Genomic DNA, 17,641 nt, shown 5'->3' with positions numbered 1-17,641 from the left:
GTTTAACATTTCCCCTTAGACTAGTGTATTTTCCAGAAATTTGATTATACACTGTATATGGGTAATTGATTTACTTGCCATGTTCCTTCCTTCTAGTGACTAGTGATCAATAATGCCGCATTGACTAACCCGAGCCTTTGTGTGCATGTATACTATGTCTTAACTGTGTGGGTGCTGTCGTTTGAAGGCTTTGGCATTTTCAAGAAGTCACATGTTGATCTGTAGATTTGCAGAATGCCACACTACATTTATAGTAATCACATATGCAGAGGTGGTTCTACACCTCTTAAAATTGTGGGTCTATGCGATTACAGGGGTACCAAATAGAGACTTCTGCATGAATTGTTTTATGTGATTGGATGGCGAGCACTTCTGTTTTGGAAACTGCTCCAAACCCCCCCCCTAATTGTCAATATAGCAAGGAAAGCCAGACATACTTTTAATCCTCAAGATCTCTTGTTCGTGGCTGTAAAGTTTCACAAGGTTACGACAGCTCATTCTATACAGTGAGGTCCAGTTTTAAAAAAAGGTCTCACCACAAGGAAATGGCAACTATGGGGACGAACATCATCACACATGAATACAATTGGGCTAAATGAATCCACAAATCAAGTCTCAGCTCTCCAGTCATACTCAATGTATGCAACTCCAAAAACCCAGTATGCAGAAATGTTCAAATACACCATTTTTAGAATGGGCAAAACACACATTTGTACTGCATGAGAAAAATTGCATGGTTTTGCGCCAAACTGCATTGGATTAGCGGTGAGAGGTCAAGGGAACCCTTTGAAAATGGCCATGTCACCTTTTCCCTCGCCAAAAGTACGCGTAACTTTGAAACATTATTCAGACCCCTTCCCGTCAAGCTACCCTATCATGGTTGGTACCAATGAATGCCTTCCGTTATCAGTGTCTTTACTATAGCTTAAAATGGAGCCAAAAACACAGTGTAAAATTAGAGATACGTTGTTTCTAGCGGCCTCTTTGGCGGTAAGATGTAACTGCAGGTGAGCCTGTTCTTTCAGAGCCCTCCATCTTGTCTCGTTCGCTGTGCGTCTTGAATTTTTTTTTCTCTTTAGTAAATTTTATTGACACACATTCATCGCTCTACTTCAGGTCAGTCTCCTATATGTTCAATCTTAAATCCATATATACATCTATATATACACATGTTCCTATAACACTTCTGCCCTTACTACAGGCCTGACTCAGCAGTTGGAAGTTCACAATTTCCAGTTACAATAAAATGCAGCTTAACCGGCAGTGACGAGTTCCACTGGCAGACCAACCGCTGCTGACTGATTAAACGTCACTAACATGGCGGCGCATTTGCATCTAGGAAGGGAATGCTGCCACAGACACTGAGATTGGAATACGCTGCAATGATGCAAGTAGAAGTGCTATCATTGTTGGGTCACATGATCAATCACCATTGTTTTAACTCACTCTTTGAGGTAGTACCTTAAAAGACAGTTAAATAGATGAAAATCTTACAGATTATATCTTTAAAGACATGAAGGGTAAGAGGAGTGGAGCAGGCTGTAATATTAACAGCCCCCCCCCCCCCCCCCCTGCACCGCCTTAGAACTGCCATTGGACATATGGACCTGATAAATAATTTGTATGTGACTTAGCACTGTGCAGAACATATAGGCTGCCTCCATCTCTTTGCCATGCAACTTTGATTTGAATATAGCAAGAGGGTTAGGTAATATGAGTTGCATCTAAGAAGCCACAACAGAAGCAAAGTTTTTCCCATCAAAACAACGTTTACCAGAAAAAGTCTGCAGTTTTTTCCCCCATAATAATGGCATTTATTTGGCAGGACTCAGGAAATGAAAGCATCTCTCTGATCCATAATTGACAGACGTAAATTACTCTCTTGATGACAACAAAGCTGCTGATGACACAGTTGTTAATTACTAAGGGAGGGGAAATGATTAAGGGCAATTGACTGTGTCCCCTGTCATTGGTTATTATCAAAACAGCCAATAAGCTTCCCCAGGAGTCAGGATGTGTGAGGTAGCAGTGATGTTGGTACAAAATAATCAGCAAACAAGATTTTGCACCACGAGCAATGTGTTTTGTGGAGCAATGTCATACTTTGTTCAGTAGATGCTTCCAGCTCTATACTAACACCACTTGCATGCACGGGTACTTCAGGGAGTTGAAGCCAGCCCGGGTCCCAACACGTGGGCGGAATAACTCTAGTTAGCAGCTTGATATCAGCAATTACCGACTTTCCATATAGAAATGTGTTGATTCACTGCAGGTTACAAAAGATTACAAAATGTTTTATTTTTTCCTGGAGGGTTTTTCATAGAAATGAGGTTGTGCAGGTTGTTTTTTTAATTCCTGTGTACTAGGTGGGCATGTGTACTTGTGTGGGTTTGCTTCCATAGCAACCCAAATTGTAGCTTCATGCTGAAGGAAAACTTTCGGCCATGCAGCCAGATAGATTTGCGAGCTAGTGTTGCTAACAATGATTTAATCAACTGTTTGGCTAATTAACCTTTGCTGTCTGTACTTATCAGAATATATTATACACCATGCCAGTGCTAATGGAGACTGAATACTATATAATTTTAATACATTCTGCATGTGAAGAAAAGTAAAGAAGAAGTCAAAGGTGAGGAGCTAACCTAACAGCCACCTCCAGCTCCTCTCTTTCCGAACATGTTCCCATCCATCCCAGTCCAAAAAGGGTCGAATGACTACACCTTGTCCCTGAGCCATCTATGCCTGCTGTATTTTCCCTTTCCAATTTGTCACAAAATGTGTCCACTCCATCATCCAAGCAACACCGTGGACACACTTGCACCCCACAGCTCCTGCTTCTGACGCTGTCAGCACATAAGAGAGACACAGCGTCATCTGTTCATAACGCCTTCATCAGAGAGATACACTAACTACTGTGTGTTAGCTTTTCGAGGAAGATTATGTCACTGTAGTGGTCCCTTTTTGGACGGGATTAGTTTGATGTAGGGACGTGGGGTAAGGGAATTTTTACCAGAGATTTTAGTCCTGTCCTTTCCGGACTGTTTTATACCTTCTGTATAATAGTTAGGAAAGAATACCTTAGGTAAAACTAGTCCAGTCCGAGCAGAAAAAACACATGTTGATATTCCGTCATATCCCGTCAATACATAGTTTCCACATATGTTTGAGCGTGGAGGCGCTTGATAAAGCACTCATCACTTTTTTAGATAATCCATTCGAGTTTCGGGTTTACTTAATTTTGTGATATCAGGAAGAAACGTAGCACAAGCATGTTGACAGGGAGATGATGGAACTGCATACATTGAGTAACCCCTCCCACTCGTGGTAGAATACAAGAATTTTTTAATCCTGTGCAAATTGGCCATTTATATTACAGACATCTTGAGGTAAGACACGTCCCCACATTAAATTAATCCCCAATAGGGCTTTGGATCCTTAGTTCTAGGTGCTGTATTGTAAAAACTACTAAATGTGTCCTCTGTAAAAAGGCTGAGCAGATGTAAGCTATTGAGAGAGAGAGAGAGAGAGAGAGAGAGAGAGAGAGAGAGAGAGAGAGAGAGAGAGAGAGAGAGAGAGAGAGAGAGAAAGAGAGAAATGTGGCTTTGATTTACTGTGAGCTTCTGCAGCAGGGGGAGTGCACAAGTCACATTCATTTAAATTACAATAATAAGCATTCAATCAATGTGGGACACCTTTCTATTAATAGAAAGCTGCAATGAATTTAAATACTTGTAAAGAAAAAAGAGACATGGGTAGGCAAGGTCGAAAAAATGCAGGCATGCTTTCTCTCCCACTCTGTTCCTCTCCTGCCTGCTGCCAGTGCATTATCCTTTCAAGGCTCGGATATAACATAATCATCATAATCAAGGTATCATTTATTATTCTGTGAAATTTAAAGTTTGGGAAGGCCCATGACTGGGCTCGTTGTGAGGCCACCTACTGTGAGCTTGAAGACTTTGTAAGTATGCCATGGTTCAGTACAGCATGTACGACTTTGAGTGTGTGATGCTGTGCCAGTACGTGCTTGTGTGTTTTTGTCAATAAGAAGGAGGAAACACGCCATAGCAGCAGCCTGTTTATTCTCTTTGTCTATTTTTAGCTGCTGGCCATGTCAAGGTCCATACAAACCAACCACCCACCCACAGTGGGCAGCAGTGGCCTTCAATATAATGGTCTGCTGCAGACCCGGGTCATTAATCTATGTCACCTCTTCATTCACCTCGCAAAAGACACCTGTTCAGCTCTGATGCTGCCAACAACACCTAACGTGTTAAAAATACACACAACACAATGAACATGCTTTGGTATTTGTTTGTCCAATATACGACTATAGTACGCCAGGTTTCCAAGGGGCTTATTGGTCTAAGTCTGTACAATGTAGCCATGCATCTAAATCCTACATGTTCAAATCGAACCAAGGACCTTTAGCAATATGTCATCTCCCTCTCTATCTCCCTGTGTTTATTGCTCCCTACTGCCATCAATCAAAGTGAGGCAACTATGCCTTCTTTTAAAAATATACACCATTTTCTCCATGTGCATATGTAGTCCATGGCGCTCTGGCCACAACATTCTGTCTGGTGCTGCTGGAGACAAACAAACATGATTGATTACTCCGTCTTGCTGGTCATGTTTACATAATACCTCCCGGGCTCCTAGACCACTAATTGAAGAGGTGTTGTTTGGGTTTTTGTATTTTTATTGGTGATCTCAGCTGGTCAGTTGCTTTGGCAGCCATTTTGTCCAGCAGGGCAAAGCACACAGACTGCCACAGGTGGAAAGAAAGGAACACGGAGGAAAGCGTAGAGCTGAAACACATCTGTCTCCTTCAGCTGCTGTGCCTCATTAAAAGTATTACATACTTATTTGTGAGTACTTACGACAAGTGTACGGCAATTCCATTGTTTGAGACAGAAAGAAACACAAAGAAGCTTTCCTCTGCTTTCACTTCAGCATCAGTGTTTACCATTTAGACACTAGTTCAGCATCACCTCCAAATTTCAGGAGTTTGCACCATACTCATCAGCATTCATCAGTGTGAATGATGCTGCCTTGCAGCGTAGTCAAGAGGCTCAGTGCTGCACCTTAACCCAAAGTGCTTGTGGCAGCATGGTAATGTGAATATAATGCACTCGGTCTAATTGCTGTGAAAACACCCAGGTTGGCAATTTGACCTGCTACTACTGTCAAGAGTCGTCCTATGAGAGTACGCATTTATGTAATCAGGGCAGGTGTGGCACCTCTGGCGTGTTCCAGTGATCACTGTGTGTCACTGTTTGAAATGAAAGACAGGGAGGTGAGAGCACCGTGTGAATAGCAATGAAGTCACATGTGGTGTAGCTGGCGTATTAGCTGAGCCTTGGGGGTCCATTTCGTACCATTTTTATGTTGTTTTTTTTCAATTCACAACACCCCACCTGTGCTAAAAAGATTTCAGACAATAGTTTTATCAACAGAAGGCATGCATGCTTTGACTTTGTACTTTATTGCAGCACATATCTGCATTTTTATACTAGGGGCCCAGGTGCCATGTCTGCATCGTGTCAGTTTGTATAGCTATCATCTTTCTCACTGTTTTGCAGATGCTAATATTACCAAAATATGTCTGCATCCACACTGGCCTGCTAATTTATGCAGATAATGTCTGTAAATCTTGTATGCTGATGTAGCACAAAGGTTGCCTCGCTTATGCTGCCATAAGTCAAAGAGTTGCATTGATACTGTTGTCAGTTGTGTAATTGGGTCCACAGGTAGTGTTATGGTGTTATGAGTCCCTCTGCAAAATAATGTGAAAGATTAATCATTTGGACAGGAAACCAAAACTTACCCGCTCCTGGGAGGGATGTGATGTGGGGAAATTCTTTCCTTCTCTCACAAATGAAAATGAAGAAAAAGTAGGGAAGTCTAATTAAATCGCTGTGTAATGCTGACTGGGTTTGCAGCTTTTCACAAGTTATCTTTAAAACTGGCAGAACTGCATTTCCTTAATGAAGAAAATCCAAAGTCCAAAACACTGATGAGTCTTATACAACAATGTTAATAAAAACGAGTTATTTTACAGCAATAATGAGACAGTTTGTTAAGATACAATCCACATATTGCTGTGAGGTATTATGACCCCCCTGTTAATATTAATACCGTACTTAACGACTTATGTGTTTCAAGTTCAATTACGTAGCCTTTTGGGATAGTGCTAAATGATTTACTGGCTTAAAACAACATTTAATTTCTTATGTGTCCTTTTGGGGGTTAGGTTTAATGACAAAGAGCAAAGTTTATAGACTTAAGGGCTCTCATGTTATGATCTTCATTATTATCATTATGATCTCCTTGCTGATGCTTGATCCATGCCCAATTTACTTGATTTATGTTTTCATGTGTGCATTCTGTCCTCCTGTTAAAAGACCAATGGGTCAAATGCTTACAAATAGGGATAACTATTAGCATGTGCAGACACACAATATATTGTCTATGGCAAGGTCAAACTAGAGCAGGTGATGTCGCCCTATCTTGTTTCCTTGTTCGCGCTCATGTTTACCGGCTGACGCTGGTCCGCTGACACGTTGAGGCGAGTGGGCAACGGCGAGCCATTTTCCGCGCTTTAAGTGTGGGAGATGGCTTAGCACTGACATCCAATCCCCTCAGCTAACTGGACTAACTGTGTGTGTGTGTGTGTGTGTGTGTGTGTGTGTGTGTCAACCTTGGATATTTACATTAACCAATTCGTCAAGTCATCCGACGCACAGCCATCCAATGTACACAATTGATATGTTCAATCACGATCAGTGTCTGGTGGTGATATGATATCATTTCATGTCCCATGTGTCCTTCAAGGTTACACATATTGGACTTTAAAGATAATGCTAACTGCTGCAGATGTCAAGGCTCTTGATGGACTCAGTACATGCTCTCTGGAAGCGCCTTCTAATTTAAACCAGTCCATTAAAGAGGTCACCAGTGCTGATCTTGATCTCTGTCCTTGATGATAGGTGATCCCCTGAACGTGTCCCCGCACTGATTGACCCAGAACAGTATAGTGGAACATTTGGGACTGGGGCCCAAGCTCTGGATTACCAAGCACTAGATGTACTGCATATCAATCGACAATTTGTTTGGGAATGTAATCCAATAAAGCACAATATCAACAGACATGAAAGAAACCTCAAGGAGGCTTTATTCCCTGATCTTGAAGAAAGTGTCTGAATCTTAATCTGGTTATAAGATCATCATTATATTCTTTTTGTGCTCATATGCTGCATAATTCTAAAATTGTGTTTAATCAAATCACCCTACAGCAAATGTGGGGACAAGCAGTGTTCTGGTATTTATATAGAAACTGTACACATTGCATAGAAAGTGGTGGGTACAGAGGATGGCTGAGGAGGTTTTTCACTCTAAGGCCCATATGAGATACAGTTCTTACATTTCATTCAAGAGTTTCTCCTCCACGTTTTTGTTCACCTTGTACCCTTACTCCAAAATACTCTTTTCTTCCTTCCATGAAATAGACATATTATGCCTGCCCTCTTGCTTTCTCTGACTCCCTACACACACAAGGATGCTTTAGGATTCAATCTGTTGGAACGTGGTGCATATATTCACACTTTTTAAAGTGCCTGCCCTTTTGCAAACAGTTGCTTTGCAGCGCTGGCTTCTGCAGTTTTACCAGCATTATTATTCAGGATTTAAAACTATAGACAATCTGTTTTTTTCATCTGTATAATATTTGTTGTTTGTATATCTGGAGTTTAGTAGCAAAAATAACTTCCCCCTGGGATTATTAAAGTATTCCTGATTCTGATTCACAGTAACAGTAACCCTTATTTTGTGAAAGCTTGCAAAAACTCCAGTGAGACTAACCTTGACCATTTGAGGTCAATGCCTAACCTTAATTTCGCTTGTCTTGGATTACCTTCTTAACACGACCTTATGGGATAAGTTTGAGGGAGAGGGAGGGTTTTGCACATTGACACACTTTAAAGTGCAGTATGACCACAGGCTTCTTGGGATTTAATGTACAGCCCCAACGCCAGTTGGGAGGGATCAGTGTTAAAAAATACAGTAGTTGCTTAGGAATACCAAGGTGACAAATGTTTTTCCTACCCAGTTCACTTTCGAAACACCCATGGCAGTTACCTCATAAATACTGACAGAATGATGTCACCTTTCATTCTGTTGACGTGTCTGAATAGTGATTTGAAAATAGACCTCACGAGCCAAAGGCTTAAGTCTGCGAAAACACAGTGCCAGTAGGTGTTCCTTTCGGGTACATGATACTGGTACATGTGTTGTGAGGCTTGTCTTTAAGGATGGTTTACATTGGTCTGCTTGTGTGGCTCATATCATTATGTTCACATACTATTCTTTATGGCCCAATACACTAGAAGTCAATAGAGTTTTCCCTGTCTGTGTAAATCTGAAACTTACTTACTTGAGTGAAACTAATCCTTCCCTTCATTCATCATGTCTAAAAAAACAATTGCAGCTCAACAACAACTAATGCCCAGCACACAGGTCCAAGCCCTTATCTTAAAAGCGGAGTCTTGATGAGAAGTATCAAAGTGAGTTATTGCTGTCACCGTAAAGGAGAACCCCTGAGGACAGATGGCGGTTCTTGGATCATTGCACCCACATTAACCTTCCTGTGAAGGGATCAGGTGCACACTTACTTTCACAAGGGAGTTGGTGTCATTGTTCTAAGAATACCTTTTCTGGTTTATGGAGGACACAGATAGAGACCTGCATTCAGTAGCTTATTTAGCAGAAAAGCCCTTCCAGACCTGACAGACAGAAAAGGGAATGAAGCCCCCGAAAGAAAAGACACACAGGCCCTTGGCAGAAGTGGTAATGTTATCCCATGAGTACTTTGTAACTCACACCTGAGGGAAAGGTTAGCACCAGGCTGAACTCTATCCATTTGATTACCGTGACAGAGGCAGAGGTAATTAAGTTAATACAGTTTAATTATGCTGAGTAGGATACAATGAACATAGCATTGTTATCCCTGTTTACTGGCAGCGATGTGAGATAGCAATGCCACCAACAAACATTGCCGCATTGGTGGCTTGTACGTGGTTCTTGAAATGAACACTTCCACAGTTACCACACTCAGCCAATGAACACGTACAGCCAAAAGTCACTTTAGAGAAGCGAGCAATCTGTTTGATAATTCATCCGGAAAATGTATCGTATTTCTGCACTGATTATAAAAGTCATTAAGGTAGCAATTTTTGTGATCATACTTTTCACTATCTTTGAATTCAGCTAAAAAAAACTGTGGCTGTTGGATTTAACAAAGCAATGTAAAAGCCATCATGCTTCATGCTGTGACGATAGATGGCTCTCATTACTGTGCTGAATTGTGTTTATACAGCACAGTGACTACATTGTCAGGAATACTGTTTTTCAATCATGCATTATACCCAAATTGGGACCTTTCAACACGTCACAGGATGATTCATTTAAATCAAAAGTAAAGACTACTTACGAGCACAATCTTTAAAACTGATCCTGAGTTCGTATTGAAACAGCGGTTTCGGAACCGATCCCGACTCTGGCCTATTCTGCTTCAAGGTTGATGGTGTGTTTGCTTTGCATTGTACAAACAGTATTGAGCGCTGTCTTTTTTAATGACAACATTCATCAGTATAAGCTTTCAGTCATTTGAAATACAGCTCAACTACGTTCTATGCAAGGTGTTTAATTGTCTGCTCTCTAAATGCCCTCTTGGCATTTTATTGAACTAATTTATTCTGAATGTAAACCCTAGAGGGTTGAAAGCCATCTGTTTGACATTGCCAGCTGGACCCTGTCCGATAAGAGACTTTTTTACAGCAAGGATATGCTTCAGGGTTTAAAAATACACAATGCAGAGCGGTTGGTAAGCGTGGACCTCTAAAATTGGAGGAGGTAAATAATTGTTTACAAATTATGAAGGAGAAGCTACTGAATACACACTGATGAGATTCATAAATAGTGATCTCAACTTGGTGTCCTAAAGTTTTTTGAGGAATCAATAATCCACAGAGGGCAGGAAAAGGCGCTTTAAAACAGCTGAGATAACAGCTGAACACCTAATAGAAGTTAGAGAGAAATTTGTGCAATGCCAATGAATAAATTATCGTCTTTTTTTTTACTGCAAGGTCAGCTCTGGTGCCCGGCTTCTCCAGGGAAACCTCCGCCAACACATATGAGCACAGACACACACACACACACACACACGAGTCCCACACATTGGTCAATCGCAGGTGCTCCATGCATCACTGCAAATGTCTTCCTACACAGAGAGGCATCTTATGAGAGCACGAACTTGCAGCACATACTGCACATGCATGCCACGTGTATGGAGAAGCATTTGTGCATGAAAACACACATACAGACTGAGCCCAATGTGTTATAATGAGTACTGAGTTATACAAAGGGCACCTTTACAGTGAGTCTCTTGACCTGTGCATGTGGGAAGCTGTTTGCTGTGGGAGAGGAGGAGGTTCAGGGGTGAACGCGGCTCTCAGAAAAGACACTGAAATTACTGCACAGTGGAGACAGCCAATAGAGGATCAGATGCAGTAACAACAACAACAACAAAAAATACACTTTTACAATGCTGTTTTTTCCAAATCTTGCTGGCACAACATTTTACTTTAATATCCTAAAATCTCACAGATTTTTGACACATGAGGTATGATGGAAAGCCTCTGCCTTGGCTGTACTGTATGTACTTTACACAGTATATGCGAGCTCATAAATATCCCTCAAATAAATCGACAAGGATAGTGAATGATTAAACTTTTTTAAGGATTATTTATTGTGTGCTGAGCAGACATGCTGGGAGTTATTTATTAGCGAACCATCACAAACATTTATGAGTCTGTTTCAGCAGTGTGCTCTAAACAAGAAGCCATAAATCTACCAGTGTACCCTCTCGACCCCCCCGTCCACTGTGCTGTCTCCGCAATATCTCTCCCTTCACCTCTTCTTCCTCCCATCCCTCATTTTCCAGTGATCCTCATCACCCCAGGAAGTGTCTGCACTCATAAAGATTTGCAGCAAATTTCAAATTTATCAAGTCGTGATTAGATTTTTTTTGGAGGGTGTGGGGGTGGTTGGTTTGATTTGGTGTTGCCCCTTAAACACAGCAGTGGAATACATTTCAAAACTAATGTCCTTGATACAGTAATTCTGGGGAAATGTTTGAGATAGTGTTGCCACAAGGTACAAAAAAGATTAACGAGAGGTGCCACCGTTTTCAGGATGATACTGCACATAAGCACATTTGTACATTTGTCAGATAAGCTCTTCACTTTACAATTTAAAAGGCTGCCTCTGAAAGCACAGTGTTATGTTTGTGAATGCTCTGTCGAAACAAGAGTTTGTATCCAATTCCCTCAGCATGTGTTCCAGTCAGAAATCTGTGTTGTCTCCACAAGGTGGTGTCATGCTCATTAGCTAAATGTTGCAGCTCATTCTTACGCTGACTTGTGATGTACACCTTGTTGTGTGAGTGATATGGCTGACAGAAATAAAGCAGTGTAAAGTAGATCTGTAATTGCCTCCGAATTGTCAATAGAGGTTCAGAAAGATTTGCATAAATGTGCATGTGCTTTTTATTGTTTATTACAGTCAATTAAACTGTCTGTGGAAGAGCCAAGTTTGACGCTACAAAATCTTTCACAGCTGAGAGCAGCTCAGTGAAGTAACACTAAAGCCAACCACTCATTACCACAGTTTGGAAGATAGCCGGAGAGCTGGCTGTCATGACCCGTCCATTGACCTTCAAAATAATGGTTTCAGTGAAGTGGAGGGAGTTCATTACTCTGTCAGTCCACTTGCTCATACATCCTCAATCACTAAATAAGGGCAAAGAAAACAGGGCATGATGGAGTGGCAAGAGCTTGACTCTCTTCACTATCTCCTATCTGTCCTTTTTTCCAACCCATCAGCCTTCCAACCTAATCTCTTTATACGTCCCTTCCTGCATTTCGTCCTCACTCATGATCATTACATAAACTCTCACTTGCTTTAAAAAATAAATTAATCCCAAATCAACTTATCACTTAAGTATACTTACCCCTGTATTTCCCAGCTGTGTGCAAATACAAATGAGCGATTACGCAACACAGTTGTAAGTAAACCTCTTTCATCTGCAGGGTGACACATTACCCTAGTGGTCAGCTCCAGTTGTGGCTGAGTTGACCCATCCATAACCTCCTTGGTGTCAGGGTTAACAAACTTGTCTGGGCCAAGCAAGTGGAACTAGTCAGGGCTAATGAACGGTTTACTAATCCACAACCAGTGTCTGTAGAGTTGCCTTAGAATAAGGGCATTGAACTGTTAACATTGCTAAGCTTGCGTATATATGATCTTCAGAGCTCCAGAAACCAATGGATGGCAGAACAGCTTTTACTTTATCCCAAAATAAATTTAAGTCAAAAGCAACTGGACTTGGTTGTTTGTCTTGGAAGACGTTTCACCTCTCATCCAAGAGGCTTCATCAGTTCATTTACACTTCTGACCAGGCTGGGACTGGTTCAAATGTCTGGAAATGATCTCCACCTTAACCTCTGGAGGCTTAACCTCCAGAGGTTAAGGTGGTTAAGGTAACCTCTAGAGGTTAAGGTGGAGATCATTTCCAGAGGGGGTCAGATTTTTTTCTCAAAGATGGTTTCTGGCATGCTGGTATATCTAAGTGTTTGTTTTGTTACACATCTCAAAGATATCCAGTTATTTCATGCAATGAAAGCTGCAACATGAATGACAGCTTTGTTTGACTCGCGATTGGTAGTATGGATGGGACTTTGATGACGAGGCTCCACTGCCCACTCCCATACTGCACGGGCATTTTGGCCTTACTTTTGTACAGTGGGTGGAAGTGGACCTGTGTCGTCCATCTTTATATACATGGTTGCACCACACTAACAGTTCTTGCATAGAGTTTAGTTTTTTAGTTTTCCACCTATGCCATGGGACTGTCCCGGTATGAAGCAGACAGGTGGACCCAAACGCAGGAAACAGCAACAGGCAGAACAAACTGTGTAATTTCCAGAACAAGGAATCCAACCAAGCACAGGGGGAAAACTCATATGCAGAGCACTTTGATAAAAAAAAAAAAGCTTTAAACATAGGCAAATGGAGAAGGAACAGAACAGGACAAGGGTATATATCAAGGCAGGACTAATCACAGGACATGACACAGCTGGAGTGGGCAGGTAACCGATGGGTAACGAGACAAGGACAGGCAACACGAGGCACACTAACGAGGGAAGATACAAAACAGGTTTACAAGGAAAGACCAGCAGGGCTACGGGAAATACAGACATGAATTAAAACAAAACATGGCACAAGAGGGGAGAACTACAAAACAAAACAGGGAACAAACTAAGACCATGACAGGGTCAGCTATCTCCGTTTAATACACAACAATCAGATTATCCAACTAAGCTAATGGACAGGGAAGCTAATAGGAAGTTAGCTTGGTAATACATGAACAGTTCAGAGTGAGGAGTGAAATAGCTAATAATAAACATGATCACTATGTGTCTATGAGTTTTGATTAAAATCCTCTTTAAATAACTGTTTTCCTATGGGATAAGTGTTAGTGTGACTCAATATATTCCTTTCAATGCACTTCCAGCTAAAATCATTGGATTTCCTTTATAAAGATTTATTGTTTGGGTTTGAGCTACTTATTAGCTAGTTTCCCAGATGAGCAGCAGGATGGATAGTTATATATAAGAACTTATAAGGGACTTTAAACACACATATACAATTAAGAGTAGCTGGTTGCTGACACTACGGAGGAAAGGACCCTCCAGGTTGGTCACCGTGTAAACTCAGTGTTAATGATCGGCACAGGGCACAGCATTGACAGATGGAAGAATACCTCTAAAGAGGATTAAAGGTTGGCTCAGGGGAAGTGGTCCTCCGACAGGGGATGGAGCAGAGAGACTCACATGAAGTGCATGGGCTGCTTTTCATAAGCAGCTGCAACACCCATCCTTCTCTTCTTCAGTCCCTGTCCGGAGTTATTACTGATCTACGTAGACATTTAATTGTATATCACAATCATAGCTGCAATAAATAATACCCAGATTTCCAAGAATGTTTTCACTATTGAAAGCATTTGGTGGAAAAAAAGAACTGGAATGGTGACATGGCCATACAAACTGAACAGATGGTGTAGCTGAGATGGGACCGGAATGAAACTGTCTCTGACCTGACAAGCAGCAACAGCCTTTGTAGCTCATGATTGTTTTTCCAATTTGACCTGTGCGAAGCCACACAGATATTAACAGTCACCAGGATCATGGATTTAGACCTCAGGGGGTTCTAGCAGTCATAGTGCTCACAGTAGTCTCAAGAAAATGTTGTTGAGTTCACCTCAGCTTAGCCCGGATCAGCTGGGGCGTTGTCGAGATGTAGAAATAAGGATAGAGAGGGAAGGGAGAGAGAGAAGAGAGATATTAAGAGATGCTACACTTATTAGTTTTCTGGATGAAAGAACTATCATCTATCTTAGTTCTCTTGTCCAAAACAGCCCTGACCTCTCAGCCTGTCATGCACAAATAGTTTGAACATCGTGTTATGCTGTCAAAAAAAATTGGCACAGAAGGGAAATATTTCAAAGGGTTAGGTTCAAAAATACCCTTCTGAACCATAATTTAGAGAAGTGACAGAGATGACAAGTACAAATCCCACTTCTAAGAGACTGTCAATTTTTCATAGTGGGACCAAAGTGTCAAACGCCGCAGCTGAAAAATGAAGCCAACACGGAAGTGCCAAAGAAAAAAAACGCAGTTCCGTCTATGGCCACTTGAGACTGGCTCTAGAAGCAAGTCAATCCCCACAGACCAAGAGGTTACAGTGGGATGTGGCTGGTTTGCATTTTTCTCAAAAGTAAGTGCCTGAATATATTAATATATATATATATATGTATTTATTTATCGGCTACTTTGGAAATCACATGAACCACCTTCACATGGATGCTGTCCTTTCGAAACCATGCTTCACTAAGTCTGCCTCAACTTCGCCTATGCTACACAATGGCTCTTTTGTAGATTTAGAAAATAAAACACTTGCAATACTTTCGGTAATAATCCTACATTTTCCCTGCCGTATGTGCTCAAAACATTAATATGAACATTTGCAATTACACAATTTCCTCACATAGGAACAAAACAAAGGAATAAAGAAAAATATGACAGCAAAAATGCTACCTTTCAAAGTAAAAGTCTAAGCTTCACTGCCTTGTTCATAATATGGCGCAACAACATCACATCACAACACATCCATATTTGAAACCGTCTATGAGTGGGACAATCAATGGTCGGCTTGTTGGAGGCTAGAATCGGGGTTTAAAAGTAAACTTTTATACTCTTTACCAAACAACTTGACATATTGTCCTGTCAAAAGTGCTTCATCGTTGTCAAGCCTTCCGACCATTGTTGCATCTTTCATGGTTGTCTACGGAGGCCCCGATGATATTTTCTGCAAAAACACGTGGATATTTATATACATCAGCTTATTTTTATTTACTTGTCACCTCTAGGCCGGCTTTACACTTAATACAATATTTGATTGACAGAAGGAAGTCCAATACTGAGTCCAATACACTCAGTCTGCAAATTTTGCACTAAAAATGGTGTTATAGTGGAGCAAAAGAAAACAGTTAAGTTGTTCATCATATTGTTGACTAAAGGAAAATCGTAATATGGTACATGACGTCTCCAGGTGTGAGATACCAACACTGTTGTATGTTGTTTTCCTTGGACAGGCACTGCGTCATTAAAATTACAGCCATTCATAATTCGTTCAACGGTGTGCGGAACAGTCTGAAGAAGAAGAATTTCACCTCTGTATTATTGGTATAAATGTTGGTATTCAGAATGTTTTAATTTCCCTTTATATGGAAATACATGGAGAAATACAAGCTTCACACATTTTTCCCTTTCAAAAGAGCACAACGACATATCTGTTAAAGCCTGAAAGGCACACCTTTGAGCTCTTGGTTTGTGGACTTTGCATTGTTGGGTTGATTTACAATGTTACAGGCTCTTCACTGTCAGGTAGGAAAATCACTGAAACGAGTAGAAGCATTATTCAAAGTTTTGTCAGTTCATGTTGATTTAATGGATGGGGAAGAGGTGTTTTGTTTGAAAATAATTCAATGAAAATGAGGTGAAGGAAGTCATGCTGACTACCTTTTCAGCAGGGGACAAATAGAGTGTCATAAAGTAGACTGGCAGCCAGCCCTGCTGCTCGGTCCCCAAGGACACCACCACTCTTAAGAGGTAACTTCATTTATAAGTGATGAAACACAGTGCCACATGTTACCAGGACCACCCACCCACCCACACACACACACACACACACACACACACACACACACACACACACACACACACACACACACACACACACACACACACACACACACACACACACACACACACACACACACACAAACACACACACACTAACATCACTTAGGCTGTTGTGAACTTTTGATTGACAGCTATACTGGTAAAGCACTCTGCATATTGCTGTTCTCAGCCACTTTTATGCAAGCATTTTTTTTTTAAATGGCGTGCATCACAAATATTTCTCCTTGTTGCCTGAGGATGTTCTGCCCCCAATAAAACTCTCAAAATGTAAATCAGGGCAAATGTGTAAAATTGGAAGTAAAGTTATGTTTATTAGTAATAGGGGTATCAAATGGATGGGTTAGCATGTGGGGAAGCATGTAAGAAACTACATTTCATGCAGTGTGCAGTATATTCTCTGCATAATGACATGAATGTATAATTTAGTCTCCAGTAGCTCTCCCAGCACCAGAGCGACATGTCAGCAGTTGCGACATCCTTCGACAGGTGCAGTGGAGCCTCTCAACATGGGCCCCACTTCGTAGCTAAACACACATTCTCTGTCTAAACACCAGAATATTCAAATAATTGTGTTATTACTCGGCCATTACATATACAGAAACACTCAAGTCCATCCCTTAAACAAATCTAGTTGGATCACACTATTCATCACTTTGTCTTCCTCACCCTCTCTTCCATCTCTGCCTCTGTGTTGTATATTATCGCCCATTGTTTATTTCCAAAACAAACCCATATTGTTCTGCTTGCACTTGTGTTCATTTATCTAATACAACCTGATCCAGGCAATTCATCAAGCTCAACAAGAGAGATAATACTCTCTTTGTGGCATTGGCTCCGCTTCTGCTGCATGTTTGGCTTTTCCGCAAATATTGCATGGACAATTACACAACTCAAATATATCCTGTGAGAACAATAACCGGGCAAATATTATTTTTGAGCTATTAAACGTTCGCTCGGTTTGGACTCTGGATGTGAATAAAGTATACCTGGTGACATTTATTGTGATGGATAATTTTGTACTTTGTTATTTGACAACAAAATAGAAGATCTTTGAAATTAGAAAAGTGTTTGCTTGTTTGCATATTCATTGGTGTATTAATTATAATATAGTTGCTATAAATCAGACCTGCGTCATTAGCCGCAATTCATTTTTAGTGTTTGGATTTAGAGGTTAAATCAGGTAGCCTGTATGTGAGTGGGGAAATATGTGCTTAATATTGTAAAAATCTGTGTTGCTGATGCTGTTAGCTAAATGCTATTGT

The sequence above is a fragment of the Echiichthys vipera genome (genome assembly GCF_963691815.1).
Source record: "Echiichthys vipera genome assembly, chromosome: 21".
Classification (NCBI taxonomy): domain Eukaryota; kingdom Metazoa; phylum Chordata; class Actinopteri; order Perciformes; family Trachinidae; genus Echiichthys; species Echiichthys vipera.
The sequence above is the reverse complement of the archived record's forward strand: the minus strand, read 5'-3'. Positions refer to the sequence as shown.